The sequence below is a fragment of the Lygodium microphyllum genome, chromosome 27, assembly GCF_053477565.2.
Source record: "Lygodium microphyllum isolate KBCC chromosome 27, Lygodium_microphyllum_v1.1.10, whole genome shotgun sequence".
NCBI lineage: Eukaryota > Viridiplantae > Streptophyta > Polypodiopsida > Schizaeales > Lygodiaceae > Lygodium > Lygodium microphyllum.
The window spans coordinates 51,738,182-51,753,942 of record NC_141161.1 but is presented as its reverse complement, the minus strand read 5'-3'; positions in this window follow the sequence as shown (position 1 = coordinate 51,753,942).

The window sequence follows — 15,761 nt, the reverse complement described above, 5'->3', positions numbered from 1 at the left end:
ATGTATATTTTATTTTTCTTTGTTTTTAATATGCTCGGTGTATGTATGTGTATGCATTTGTGTATATACGTATGTGTGTTTAATACATATGCATCTGTGTGTGGTTTCATAAATGTGATTTTTCTCTTGTTTTGATAATTTTTTTTCTCCTTTTTGTGTTTAATATGAATGTGTTTATCTAATATTTTTTCATATCGTGTGTACAGGTTGTGTAGGTATGTGTGTGTACACGTGTATGCATTGCACATATATGTACATGTATATATTTGTGTGGATGTGTGTTTATATATGGGCATGTGCATGTTTGTGTGTTTTATAAGTGTGTGTTCACTTTTTTTTGCTCTTTTTTCTCATATACATGTTTAGATGTGTATGTGTTATATATATGTATGTTTATTTGTGTGGTCTCATAAGTATGCATACTCTTCTCATTATTTTTGCTCATCTATTTTTTTTTCTTTTCTCCTTGCTTTTCTGCTCCTCTCTCTCTCTCTCTCTCTCTCTCTCTCTCTTCTTCTTCTTCTTCTTTTCTATCTCTCTCTCATGTATGTATGTATGAATGAACACACACACACACACATACACACACACACACATCCTCTTAGTTTTCTCATGCTCCATGTGTATGTGTATTTGCAGTTATATATATTAGTATGTGTATGTATACATATTTCTATTTAATTCATGTGTGTCTATTTGTATGGTCTCGTAAAGGTTTGTTATCTCTTTCTCTTATCTTTTTTATTTTTCAAAATTTTTCATCTCTCATTTTTTCATCTCATGTGTGTGTGCGCATAAATTACATGTACATGAACACGTATATATTTGTATATATATGCATGTGTTTGTATATGTGTGTACATTTGTAAGTGCGTATTTATAAGTGTATCCAATCTCCTCTCTCAAATTTCTCATATATATTTATGCGTGTGTGAGCATGTATGCATATATTTATACATGCACATATATATACATATATGTACATAGAAAATTGCACATATAATTGAATGCATACATGGATATGTATGCATGTATTGTTTATGTATTTTTATAGTCTGTGCATATGTATAGTTTTAGAATATGTATAGATTGCATGAACATGTGTAACAATTAAAATGATCTCATTTCATCTATTAAAAAATGAATTTAAAATTTTAAAAATAGTATATGTGCATTTCTGGATATTTTTAGAGTATGTACACATTACATGCACATATTCAACTACTAAAATATAATATAATATCATATGTTTAACTTTAAAAAAATTCATCTTCCTCTCTAGGAAAAGGGGAGAGAGAGAGAGAGAGAGAGAGAGAGAGAGAGAGAGAGATTATAACCCCTACTCACCCTTTAAGAAAAAGCCCTCTTTACTTCTTGAATACCAAACTTCTTCTTCTTGTGTCACGTGGGCTTGGGAGCCTTCTGGTTGGTTCACGATCTCAAAGGAAAATCTCTAAATAATATATAGAGTAGATATAAATTAGGCTTAGGAAGAAGGTATATGGTAGTGTCTTGTAAACCCCATGTGGAAGGTGGTGTTAGTTACACGATATCCATGATCATGTGCAAGAAGAATGGATTTCAAGTAGTTTGATCTTATCAGTTTGCAATGGTTTTGATAGTTCATAATGTTTTTTGTCGATTATGTTTTCTAATAACATTTTGAACCTTGAGAAAACATTAAGATTAGAGGTTCAAATTAATTGTTAAGCAATAGTGGTGTACATGCCATGAACTTACTACATAGATTAAAAGATGGTCTATTTTACACTTGCTTGTTTAGCACCCATGAACGAGTTAGGGCCACTAGTTTGTAGTCATCAATCACATTGTTTAATAAGTGCCTTGCTTGGACCCTAGCTAGGATTACATAGTTGAATAGTTCCCTCTTTGTTAATCCAATATAATAATTTGTTAAAATCACATGCCTTTTTTTCATACTGTTAATGGCACTTTTTTATGTTGCTTTTGATCCTAAAAGTCTATCAATAAATGATAGTCGAAAATGTTCCCTCTCAATAATCTAGTAGAATGATTTTCTCAAATTCACATATTTACCTTGAAGCAATCGTACTCCCTTATGTTGCTTTTGATCCACCAAAAGGTTATTAATACATAATACATTTTCAATAATAATCTATCATGCCAAATAAGTTGGTAGAAAATAGAAAAAGGATAACACTCTTTACTTGGAAGCTCTTCTAACTCAAATACAATAGTGTTTAATATTTTTTCAAAAGTTGAGATGGACTTTCTACAAAGCAAGGAACAACTTTTCCAATTCTAACTAGTTGTTCTCTAAAACACAATTGATTAAACGATGGGAGTGTTTTGTTTGTGGGTTGTATTGGATCTTTTTATACTAGTCATGATACATGCTATGCTTAGATCAGACAAGACTTGCTACCAATCAATGACTTGCATGTACACATTTATAAAAAAAAGAATGTGGTCTATTTAATGAAGTAACAAAGAGATTATTTGTTACTGTTGCGCCACTTTTATGCTTTGTTCATGTTTAAATACATCATAATCTTGTTCTATTTAGACTAATGTCAACATGTCTTCTAAGGTTGATATAGCCATTCCCTTCAAATCAAATAAAGACTTTATACACTTCAATAATAGAATTAGTCATGTGATTATAAGGATTAGGAGTGTCTCACTAAGCTGATGAGGGCCATGGACCATGGGTTGTTCATAGACCCAACATGGAACTAGCTAGTTGGATGTTTCATCAATCAAGCCCTTGGTATTGCCAAAAAATACTCAACTTAGCACCAAGGTCATTGAGGCAATGACCTTCATGTTGTATCTTCTTTTTCATCCAAAGTTTTATGGTGTTTCAAGTCTTAAATCTAGTTTTTGGATTCAACTTACCTCCTCTAGCTATTTCTCACAAGGCTCATTAGTTACATGGGACTTTAATCCTAGTATGAAAACCATATAAATTCCTATTGCCAAATAGGGTATGCTTTAGGAACAAATTTAATTGCTAATATCCACCAATTGATTCTATTAAACAAAAGGCACAAAGTAGTTAAGTGTCAAGGGGAGAAAAAAAGTGTAGGAGAGGGTAGACAAGCTGTCAAGAAATACAACAAAGAGGTTAATATGCTATATTGTAGAAGTCTGTGATGAGACATATACAAATATGCTAGATACATACATTTCCTGTAAGGAATTCTTAGGGAAGAAATGGATTTAATTAGGAGTGGGAGTGTGGTACATATAGGCATTAGTGATGTGTACACATGCACACTTGATCCTTCACTTTCTCATGTTAATAGGAGGTTTATTTAGCTCGTGGAAATCCCATGATAGAGCATTCAAAACATGATATTGATGCTGATGCCATGAGATTGTGGGAGATGTAATTGTGAACTCAATCTCTTTGGGAAAATGTGCTAATCCAAGAAGGACCTAATTGAAGTATCAATTCAACTTTACTAATGAGAGTAAGGACATGAAGTCAATTGTTGTGGAGAGTAATGAGCTCATATTCAATGAACATGTTTGATTGATTTTGGAGTAGCATGCTAAGTTTTTGTTAAATGAAAAGGCCAAATTTGACAAGGTAGTACGTATTGGCAAGATGTTGGTAAGGTATTTAGTATAGTTTCATGTAATAGTGTGAGGAGGTTGAAGTTGTGGAGGAGGTTCTCTTTGTGTAGGAGGGAGAGGAACCAATGGCACTAGATGTTATGGATTTAATGTAAGGTGCCCAATCTTAGGATTGATGGGTAATCTTTTAGTAATCGAATGGATCTATGAAGGCTAACCAATCATCTTAATCCATCTTGAATTATTGTGACAATCGAAAATCAAAGGATCTAGCTCTACCTCCCAAGGGAGATACGATCATAACTCAAAGTAATATAGTTACGCTTGTGTTGTACCCTTGGGGCCGATTGGCAGTTCTTCTTAAAAAACTAATCTCACACTTAGTTTCTAGAGAGTGTGAAGTGAGGGGAGTAAGCATCTAGAGAGTGTGAAATGAGGGGAGTAAGCATTGTCCCCTTTTCCAGAGCATAGTCACATACCTTTGCCCTAGAATGGGATTAGCTAGGGTTCTAAACCCTATCAAACACTTTATGAGTTTTTAAGTGGAATAACAACTTTTTTGATGGGGTCTACACATCCATAGGATGGGGTTATTAGTACCTCCAACCTCCTACTTTCCACCCCTTCATACAACATATTTTTAGTTATTTATTACTACATTGTGTTTAACATACATGTTTCTTCATTGCATCCTTAATACATGTCGTTCAAAATGAATTTCCCTTATCAATGAGTAATGCACAAATAATATTTCTAGACATTTCTACAAAATCCCAATTCCATAGGCAAAAAGGACATCCATCGATAACCTAGGATTCGGCCTTCTAATCCTTGTCTAGGTCCTGCCCTAAGGACCCCCACACCTCGTCCTAGGCAGTTTGCAAGGTGTTGAGCTATTTGATTAATCTCCTTGGATACAACACTCAACCCTTCCACTCCTTTGAGGGAACTTCGCAAACTAGGGTTGTGTTATAATCACAACTTATCTCATGCCCTTGATGCTAGGAATCTTTATCATAAAAATGCTATACACTCAAAGCTTGATTCATTCCCAATGGGCCGCAAGGTTCACCTTGGTAGCCTTTCGACTCAAAGGCTAAAGGGATGCTTTGAGCACCTTATAACCTATTCTAAATAATATCCCTCCTTCGTTGTACAAGCACTATGAGGAGGCATTAGGCGTTGGGGGTTAAAGGTTGCTTGTGCCTAGCCTCCTACATTTACTTGTATATAGGTCCACACACCTATACCCTGTAGGTGATGGGTACCATCATTGTCACTTTATTCTTTATTCTTTTAGTGAAAAATAGAATAAGGGAAGGGAGGTCACACATGCTGACTGTTAGAGTTCCCATGCACCGGTCTCTCTCTTCTTGCTTGAACCTCCATAGCTCTTACCTTCTTTTGCTAATTCTTCCACCTTCTACTTACTTTTCAATTCGTATTAGAGCCTACTATTAGAGGATTATATTCTTTAGTGAATTCATCCCATGACATACGTAAGCTCAAGCTTGCATGGTTGTCATTGCCTCTTATTCCTAGGGTAACTACTACTGATGCACCCAACTTATTCCATACTTGTCAAGGATTATTCCAAGGATCATAGAGGCTTCATTGAGCCTTGCTTGAGGTCTATAGTGACCATCATTGCCCCACAGCCAATCCATAGTACAAAAATTATTCCATACTTGTCAAGGCTTATTCCAAGGATCACAAAGGCTTCATTGAGCCTTTCTTGAGGCTTTGTAGTAACTAGCCTACCCATAGTACAACAACGTGAAATGCTATTGGTTGCACTTGATTTTCAATAGTTCCTCCCAATCCTCCCACAAATTATCTACCGCCCATGGTACTCTTGGATGCTTACACAAGCACCTAGAAACTTCCCCAGCATTCAAATCTTGTGATTGGGCACTCCCTTCATGTATAAGCTCTTAGTTATTACTTGTAATATACAATAGACCTATTGTTATAGGTGTGAGACAATGTTTTCTTAGTGATTGGAGCTCACTATTGCCTCTCTTGATGCCTATATGCTTATGTATTTGATGCTAGATCACTTGTGGATGTATTAAGGTGCTTTGGGAACACATTTGAGCTCACATTATCTCAAATTTGATATGCTTTTCAATGTTGTAATAGTATAACCATCAAGCTATTTCACAACGAAAGGTTATGCCTATTATGTCTACATGGTATTTTGAGTATGCTACATATTTATAATGCTGTCTAGTATTGATGTATACACTTAGCTATGATTATGGCATGCCTTGGAACTTTCATTTGAGCTACATCTGATATACTTGGGCTTTGGTTCACTTTTCGTATTACCCACATCACCATTGGTTTTACAGCTACTATATTGTTATGGGTTTTGTTAGATTAGGAGATGACACTATATTGGATATCATTGGCGTAGGTGATATTAGAGTGCAGTCTGATATTGGTGCTCTGTTTATGCTATCTTTTGGTGATTCTTCATGGAAGATCACTCATGGCAGTGTTGTTTTTGCTAGAGGTGCCAAGGTTGGTACACTCTACCCTTTGCTTATTTTTGAGTATGTGGACCATGTATTGGTTGTGACCAATCTTCCACATGTATCTTTATGGCATCCATACTCATAATTTGCATAAGAAGTCTAGTATACATGTGTGGGTAAGCCTTTGGCTCTTGTGCATTTAGGTGTTTGTGGCTCCATATCCTATCAGTCCTTGGGTGTGGCGTGAAGTATTTTGTTACATTCACAGATGATTTTTTGCATAAGGTTTGGGTCTATCCCATAGTAGGTAGAAGTCATATATTTTACCTCCCTTTAATTGCTTTCTTGCCATGGTTGAGAACCATTCTAGGTATAGGTTGAAATGCTATAGTTTGACAATGGGGGTGAATATGTATCTAAGGCTTTTGAGTAATTATGTAGTAATGAGAGGGGTATTAAGTGTCAATTGATTGCTCCATACACCCCATTCTGTTAACCCTCAAACGAACGAAGTTGAAAAATCCAGAAAAGCTAAAGCAGAAGACAAAGACAAAGGCCAAGGCAAAGAGAAACGGAAGACAAAGACGCACAAGGAGAAGAGTCCTAAATGAGGGAGAAAGGTGCACAAGGAAAAGCGCAAGTCAAAACTTTTGTAAAAGAGCGCAAGTGCATCATGGTTTAATTCAAGGAGTGCCGGGCTCTCACCCGTGCAATTTGTAAATGTAGATGGGCGGTGGAAAGGAAGCTAGGAAGATAGAAGGACAATGAGAAAAAGGGCCTAGGCTATGGCCGGCCATGTAAAAAAGGGGATGACCGCCCAAAAGGGATTTAGGGTTTTGTATATAAAGTTGAAAAGTGAATGAGAAGCTCATTCTTGTGTGTGGTCAAAAGTAGCTCTCCTCTTCTTCTTCTTCTTCTTCTTCTTCTTCTTGCTTGCTTGCTTGAGCTTGTGCTTGAGAGAGGGAGTGTGAGAGTGTGAGGGAGTGAGTGTGTGAGGGTGAAGGACCGAGGAGGAGAAGCTCTCCATCTTCTCCCCTCTTCTTCTCTTATCTTCTCTTCTCTTGTCTTGCTCGCGGCAATGGAGCTTGGAGCGTGGAGCTTGAGGATGGAGCTTGCTTGAAGCTTGCACTTGGATCATGGAGCTACCGGAGTGCGCGGAAGAGGAGGTAACTTGAACGGCACGGAGGTAAGGTCACTACACCCGTAGATATGGATGGCGCGTCGGCTATGTGAGAGGTAGCCATTAGTGCTCGGCTTGGAATGCTTGAATAATAAGCGGTCCGTGGGTCTTGGCGGTTGAGTGAAATCTTCCACATTTTGGTTCTGTTGCCGGGACCAACGGATTCAAGCCTTGAGCGCTTGCGCGCTTCGAATCGAGCATTGGAGTAGGGTTTTCCTCGAACTGGTGCTTGAGGTAGATAGGTAGGAAGTGAGGGGGTTGAAGAGGGTATTCGATCTCCTTGGCAATTTGGTTTTTGGTTTTCTTGAGATTTATGTTGTGGAATGAAGTAGTATAGGTATTTACTTTGTGATTTGTATGCATTTAAGGTAGGAAAAAAACAAAGAAAAAGAAGCAAACAGTAGGGTTTTCTGTTGCTGTATAACAGGTTGAACAGGAAAATAGGGGCACAGATCCTTGGAGTGCCGCTCGATTCGAGCACCATAGTGATTTCAGGCATGTCTGGCACTTCCTGGTAGTGTTTTGTACCTATCTGGAAGGCGCTGGCCGATTCGGTGTAGTAGACGTTAGTCTAGAGGCATCGCGTGCAACTCGCGGGCCGTCGGCGGGGCCGCGTCGTCAGTCTTGGCCGTTCGAGCCCCGGAATTGGACTAGTAGTCCCAGAATCGGACAGTCGGATTGGACGTGCCACGTGGCACTCGGACCAACCAGAATCGGACCACCCAGAATCGGACCAGGCCGTTCGAACCTCAAAATTGGACCAGGCCATCCGAACCTCAGAATTGGACCAGGCCGTCCGAGTCCTAGAATCGGACCACTCAGAATCGGACCCGGCCGTTCGATTCCCAGAAAATCAGACTCCTGAAAATCGGACATCTGAGAATCGGACAGAAAACTGTCAAAATCGGACAAGTATCTAGAACATAAATTTTGACACATCTAAACCCCGAAATTGACCCCAAGGACCGCATAGAGCTAAAGGCACATCACAGATCCTCACTGGGATAAAATTTAGAGCACGTAGTTCAAAATTTGGCTATAAAAAATCCTCCAAATTGCATATGGCGTCTACCGTGACAGCCCTGTGGGCCGGGGGGGACTGCCCCCCTCGGACCGCAGCAGAGGAGGCTCTGTCCCCTCCGCACCTCCCCCAAGTAGGTTTGAGAGAAAACGCACGCTGTGATAGGTCCTCTGAAGTGGACCCTAGTGTAGTAATGGCTCTGTACGAGCATGGATTCTCACTTGCAAAAGAGCAACCAAAAGTCCATACCCAAACAGAGAGAAATAGAGACCCTAGAACATCAATGGGCAAATCTAGCCATCAAGGGCAAAAAGGCCACGCCACGAGAACACAAAGACATTGTGTTCAGACCACGTCTAGTCAGAGCGAAATGCAACATCAGCAAGCTACAGATGCCAAGATGACTAGACATGACACTCTTGACGAGAGATGTACCTCGAGCAACATTGCACAGAAAACCCAAGACATTGGTGGAGAATCCACGTCTGGTCATGCAAGTGGGGACTCAAGGGCATTTGTCAGAAGGCTTAAATTTACAAGCCAAGACCTGGAAGATGAAGACATAGTACCACATGCTTATCTTAGGGCCAAACTCACCACGAAAAGAGAGCATACTATTGATGCTCTAATTGATGGGGGAGCAGATTTTAATATCTTGACCTATGAATCATGGACCCTACTAGGCCAACCAGAGCTCACACCGACTAGTGCAACTCTTAGCCCTTATGGGGGACACCCACAAGCACTCATAGGGAAGTGCAAAATCCTTGCGACAATTGAAACGGAAAGCTTGCCTATCCTATTTCATGTTCCTCCAAATAGTGCTAGCTGCGGGAAAGCAACCCTCCTAGGAAGGCCCTTCAAAAAGGCGAGCAAGTGTGAGGCCGACTATGTAGCACAGAGGATACACCTGACACTACCGGGTGTGAGGATAGTCACGACCTTTAGCAAGGGTGACCTCAGCAAACCTCGAGGGAAAGGCAAGGAAAGTGCTGACGTAACAGTCAAGCCCATTAACGAGAGCAAGGACTTGTTGGAAGAGTTAATACAAGCACAGGTCGAACAACGAGAGCCAGTGAGTGAGGCCATGCTTGAACCAAGAAGGTCAAGAGACAATGCCAAGGGCGGGCTTTGGACTTACAAATATCGTAGAAGACCCCAAAAGAAGCCCAAGCCTTATAGACGTAGGCATCGATGGAGGGTCAGCACAACGCTGCGATGGATATCCAAAGCGTTGCTACATGCTCAAGGGTATTATGCAGGTAATCGATGGATCTGGGTACCAAAACCCCCTGATAAACCGCCTCTATCAGCTGAAGGCTAGAGTGCATCAAAATCAAAGAAGCGTAGGAGGACATCTAAACGAAAAACCAAGGCTCAAGTCAAAAACAGTGGAGTGACCAAGCCCCTCATGGTCGAAATCAAGAAACCCAATGGGACCAATTGGAGGGTAGATCCTCAGCCTAGCTTGCTTGACAAGCAAACATCAAGTCTAATCGTTGAGGATATGCAAAAGCCGCTAGTGCCCAAGGAGCTTTTGATTCCCCAAGAGGACAGCAAGCATCATAGGCACAACATTGCTTAGGGCAAGGTTAAATGCTCAACAAAGCAAATACCACAACCATCTAACAGCCACGAGCAAATCTCCCAGCCAGTGTCAAAGCCACTTAGGAGTTTCAAGCCTCCTACACCCTCTCCCCCTAAATGGACAAAGGAAGCACAACACTCGTCAAGTGCGACTACTCAATCCCAATCTCGACCTACATCAAAGCTTCCAAATGTCCAAGAGGCAGGATACAAAACCACCCTTAGCTCTCAACCTAAAGATGTACCTGTGCAATCCGCTGTGGCTAGATCAACGGATACTCGATCTACGCAAGTGAATGATCTAAGGGAAACAAAAGACACGACCACTTCCAATGGCTCTAAGGACTTGACACCGCAATCCACCAATAGTAGCAAGTCCATTGAACTAGCTGCTACTACTTCAAATCAGGAATCACAGTAGTCATAACCCTTGGCTGTGACAAGACCCTGTGCGGAACGTGTCCTTAGTAGTTTACCTGTGGAGGAGGTGTTGCAACCAACTTTCTCGACAACTCCAGCACTTTCAAAGTGCCTAAAGCCTAAGCTGGTGGAGTTAAACTCAAGGGAGTTGGCTGAAGAGCTAGACTCTCCGAAAAGGGAGGTAGTTGTGCTCTCACAACCTAGCGAGGCTATTCAGCAGGCCACAGCCATGTCCCGTAAGGATACTCTAGAGAAGGAGAATACTGAGGCCCAACCAAGCACCTCAGCGGTCGACCTAGCCCAGGGTCCTGAGCCGTTAGATGCACCTGCGCTAACCAAGAAAAAGAGGAGAAAACAACGAAAACAACAACTATTGCAGGTAGTTGCGGACCCCAAGAACATTGGGACGAAGAGTGCTGGAGAGTTGATGATTAAAGCATCGAGTCCATCCACCAATGAACCCATAGATGTCTCCCCTAATAGCGGTGAAACCTCAGATGCATCCGTGTGCTCTGAAAAATCAAAGCAGTTGTTGCCATCAACAATTGCTTCCAACGCTCAATCCACTGACAATAGAACCCACATCGACCAATCAAAAGTGGATACAACACAATCACAACAAGGTGACAAACTCACACTAGTCACATCCAAGAAGAACCATAACGCAACAACGAAGCCTCTAGAGAAACATGGAAACCCCAAGGGCAAGAGCAATCCCAATGTTGATCAATCTTGCTCATCTAAGCCTGAGCCCCCCGCTATGCTAAAGCCCAGGAAAACTCCTAGAACCTTGCATGAGATGGCAACCGAGCAAGCCCTCGCTGAACATAGAAGTGTCGCAGAATGTTTAACTGAGTTGGATGCTAAGCTCAAAGTGTTCGCACGTATCTACGTCCTTGCGGACATGGGCGCATGCCCTAAGGAGCAGCTTGAAGAATACTTGCCATTCCCTTTATCTTGGGAAGAGCGAGAACATCTTGACAAGCACTATAACAAGCTCTTACATGAACGCATGCAACTCATCTCTGACGAGGAGGCTAACAAACTGCGCTTAACCGTCATGTTCAATGAAGTGCTCTGCCGACCGAATCTCATAGACATAGAGCAACTAAAGCGAATAACAGAGGGCCGAAGTCAATTTGAACAGCGTTGGTGTGAACGCCGCGTTGCAATGGCCAAACTAGGGGCTCAGATCATGACAAGTCTATGAGGAGCGATTAGCCAAATGGCGGTCTCAAAGAGACCCAACCTATGTGGCACCAACTTCCCTACGAGTGCTGACTGCCATTCGGGGTAGGGACTTGGCTGAACCACCTAGCCAAGAAAACCCTCTGTTTGATAAGGTTCTCACAGAGGAGGAGTTACATGTTGCCAGTAGACTCGGACAAGGGTCCATGCTGCTCGATGTGGCAAAATATCTATTGGTACTAAGTAAGCTGCCACGAGTGCTGGATGCGTGTGCCACGCTCCGGTACAACCCCAAGTTCTACACTTGGTTCTTATCCTCGTGAAGTGACATTATGTATATAAATAAACATTGATTCTTGTGTCACCCTGTATAAACAATATCAACACACACAAGCAATGATAGTCAAGCGCAGGGACAAGAATTGGGTCTAATAGGCTAAGCTCCTCAAGTCCTCCTCTCATCACGCATTTAAAAGCCGTGTGACCATCCCCACCTCCAAGTGAAGGGGCATGCAACCCACATTACCGCCATAGGAAGCCTTGACCAACAACACTGATGGTGTAGATAGGGTGCAGTCCCTTTCTATACACCTTCTTCCCTTTTTGGTCTATCCTTCCAAGGATGTGCCCTGTCCCACTCCATGACAACCAGTCCACACAACTTAGCATAAGCCAATATCGGCTAATGGCTGGAGGCAAAACAAACATCATCATGGGGGCCATCCCTCTACGACAAACACTGCATGCCTCAACCCTTCCCTTCTTGTCATATGCCCTTGATAAACCACACTAAAATCCCTTCCATACGAACAGTTGTATCCTATATCAAGGTCTAACCCTTGGTTCGCACCTTGCAGGTCCCCCCACGAGGAAAACATGGAGAACCATGGACATCTGGCATGCAAATATGCTCTTCACATACGACGGGAGCACGTGGCATGTACCTCTCCACCGGAGCGCTATGTGCCCACCCTCAAGATGTATGCCAAGAAGCGAGGCCCTAAGCGACACCGTCCCAAATGAAGGCCAAAGAATCCTCGAGCCAAGAAAGTCGAGACTCAAAGAAATGCGCAGCATGTGGCAACACCAGTGGCACAAACCCCAACATATGCTTGGGCACCAGATGCTCAAGGGCAGAAAAGGCGGCCCGGGATAGGGAAGAATTTAATGAGCTGTTTAAGGACATTTTGGAAACGGTCGCGGCCCGGGACTACACCATTCATGTCTCGGCCGACATGTTCCCTGCCCAGCCTCACGGGAGCCCCGCACTAACACCGCCCCAGTCGCCTAGCCAACCGGACTCACCTCGCCTCGTACCTATCGACTAAATCCCTATGATGTACAAGTAGCTCGATAAGTCAACATGCTAGAACATTTTGTTTTTTGATGAGTAAAGGGGCAAGATCCCCACTTGTACACATTCCCGTTACCTCTCGTTAATGTATGTGACCTTAACAAGCAATGAAATAGACATCCCAATATACATCATAGCATTCTGAAAAATTATGTCTTGACATGATTGCATTGGTCCGATGTACTTAACGCAAGTGAGCATGTACTCTCACGAAGTGACAAGTTGGTGCAGAATAACACGTCAACGTCTAGAAGCGTTTAATATCCAAGTCACTGCAAGACCACCAACCCCACAAAGAACAATTATGGAGGAAGTGACAAAAATACCAAGAAAGAAAAGCCATGACGGAAACGCCACTGGATGAGAACCCAAAGACACCTCTGCAAAAAAGCACATATTGCAACTGAGCATGGCCAAAGCATAATCATCGATTCCCTCCTCCTTCTTGGCCAAACTCTATGTTCGGGCAGGAGCCACGCTCTCAACAAGGGCAAATGTCTCTTCATCATCCATGATTCAATTCGCAAGATGCTCTATCCTTGTCCATGCACAGCTCACTCCAAGTGCTACCTCAATTTTTCGATGTCTCACATGTTACAAAGAGGTTTGCAAATCTCCTGTGTATCTCTTCATCTCAACAACAGTTCCTCTAGCATCAAGGCTGGTGACACAATCATCTTTGTAATATCCATTTCTCATAGCCTTTGGATCCCAACATTTCTCAAATCCAAATGAAAGGCCAACAGCCTCAAAGTATGGCATTGATTGTATTCATTTTTCCACCACAAAAAAAAAAAGAGAAAAGAAAGAAAAAGAAAAAGAAAAACACACACACAATCACAGCACCGCACCTAGGGGTCCTCAAATTAGGTACGTTCAGTGACCTTGGTCGGCTGGCTCCGTCCCTAATCCCCTAGTCCTTTGTACATCCCCCACAATTGTTCAGGGCACATCAAGGGCAGGACATACCTCGGGAGCTCACCTCGCCTAGGGTTAGACCCGTCACCCTGAACCACTTGCACAATTCTTTTGCACTCATCTCAATGCCGTTACAATCAACAGTGGTAAGCAAGGCATGAAAGACACTGGAAAAGTACACCATACTTTTCAAGCACTAGGAGTAGTCACTAGCTACCAAAAGCTAAGACATCACATAGCTTAATTGTGCTACGTTACCTTGACAAGACCATAATGATGTCTCAAGCAATCTTCAAGTATACTCCCCATCTTCATTGACAAATTTTTCCATCAACTTAGCCCCTTACTACACTAACCCATTGCTATACAAGGAACCAGGTCGACCGTCTTCTAACTAAGTAATACCTAAATATTCACGACCACTCACATACTATTTGCACCAAAGTATATACACGGTTTGGGTCCTCAAGTGTAGGATAATACTCCATGATTACTTAGAGTTTGACCTGTCTCCCAAACTAATCAAAATATGTCTTGTGCACGGTAAGAAGACTAGCACTACCCCTTAGGGAGAGACCACACGAGAGGTTTTCAAATTGCAGGTGTTGAAGACTCCAACGAAAGTGTCGTTCGATCTTCATCAACACCCGACTCCCTTACCATCCAACAAGCCCGCAAAGGATCATCATGTGCAGAATCCCCAACAAACCAACACTTGTGCTGGCCAGCAAGGCAATCCCCAACACAAAATAGCCCTACCGCCAACTCCAACAACCTTCCACCAACCACCTTGGCCACCAACAGGCCCCCAGGACCTTCTACCACACCACCACCAACACTCCTCCACGGAAACCACAGGCGTCCTTGTCACCCATGTCTTCGGTGCATGCTACAACTTGCTACCTACGACGGTGAGTGCCATGGGACTGGCACTCGTCTAGGAGGGGGGTAATGTTAACCCTCAAACGAACGAAGGTGAAAAATCCAGAAAAGCTAAAGCAGAAGACAAAGACAAAGGCCAAGTCAAAGAGAAATGGAAGACAAAGACGCATAAGGAGAAGAGTCCTAAATGAGGGAGAAAGGCGCACAAGGAAAAGCGCAAGTCAAAACTTTTGTAAAAGAGCGCAAGCGCATCATGGTTTAATTCAAGGAGCATCGGGCAATTTGTAAATGTAGATGGGCGGTGGAAAGGAAGCTAGGAAGATAGAAGGACAATGGGAAAAAGGGCCTCCGACCATGTAAAAAAGGGGAAAAGGGGATGACCGCCCAAAAGGGATTTAGGGTTTTGTATATAAAGTTAAAAAGTGAATGAGAAGCTCATTCTTGTGTGTGGCCAAAAGTAGCTCTCCTCTTCTTCTTCTTCTTCTTCTTCTTCTTCTTCTTGCTTGTTTGAGCTTGTGCTTGAGAGAGGGAGTGTGAGAGTGTGAGGGAGTGAGTGTGTGAGGGTGAAGGACCGAGGAGGAGAAGCTCTCCATCTTCTCCTCTCTTCTTCTCTTCTCTTCTCTTCTCTTGTCTTGCTCGCGGCAATGGAGCTTGGAGCGTGGAGCTTGAGGATGGAGCTTGCTTGAAGCTTGCACTTGGATCGTGGAGCTACCGGAGTGCGCGGAAGAGGAGGTAACTCGAACGGCACGGAGGTAAGGTCACTACACCCGTAGATATGGATGGCGCGTCGGCTATGTGAGAGGTAGCCATTAGTGCTCGGCTTGGAATGCTTGAACAATAAGCGGTTCATGGGTCTTGGCGGTTGAGTGAAAGCTCCCACACATTCCCAGAGTGATATTGCAAAGCACATGAATAGGACTATTAAGGAAAGAGTCCATAGTAGTCAAACAAACTTACTGCAACACTTTTGGGCTAAGTCAGTTACTATTGTTGTGCATCTTATTAATAGATTTCCATGCACTACTCATGGTGGTAGAGTTGTATAAGAGGTATGGTCTGGGAAACCTCCTTACATGCACACTTTCCAGTCTTTGGATGTGGGGATTTTTGCTAATATTCCCAAAGACAAGTGCAATAAGCTGGATTCAAAGTTTGTCGAATGCATCT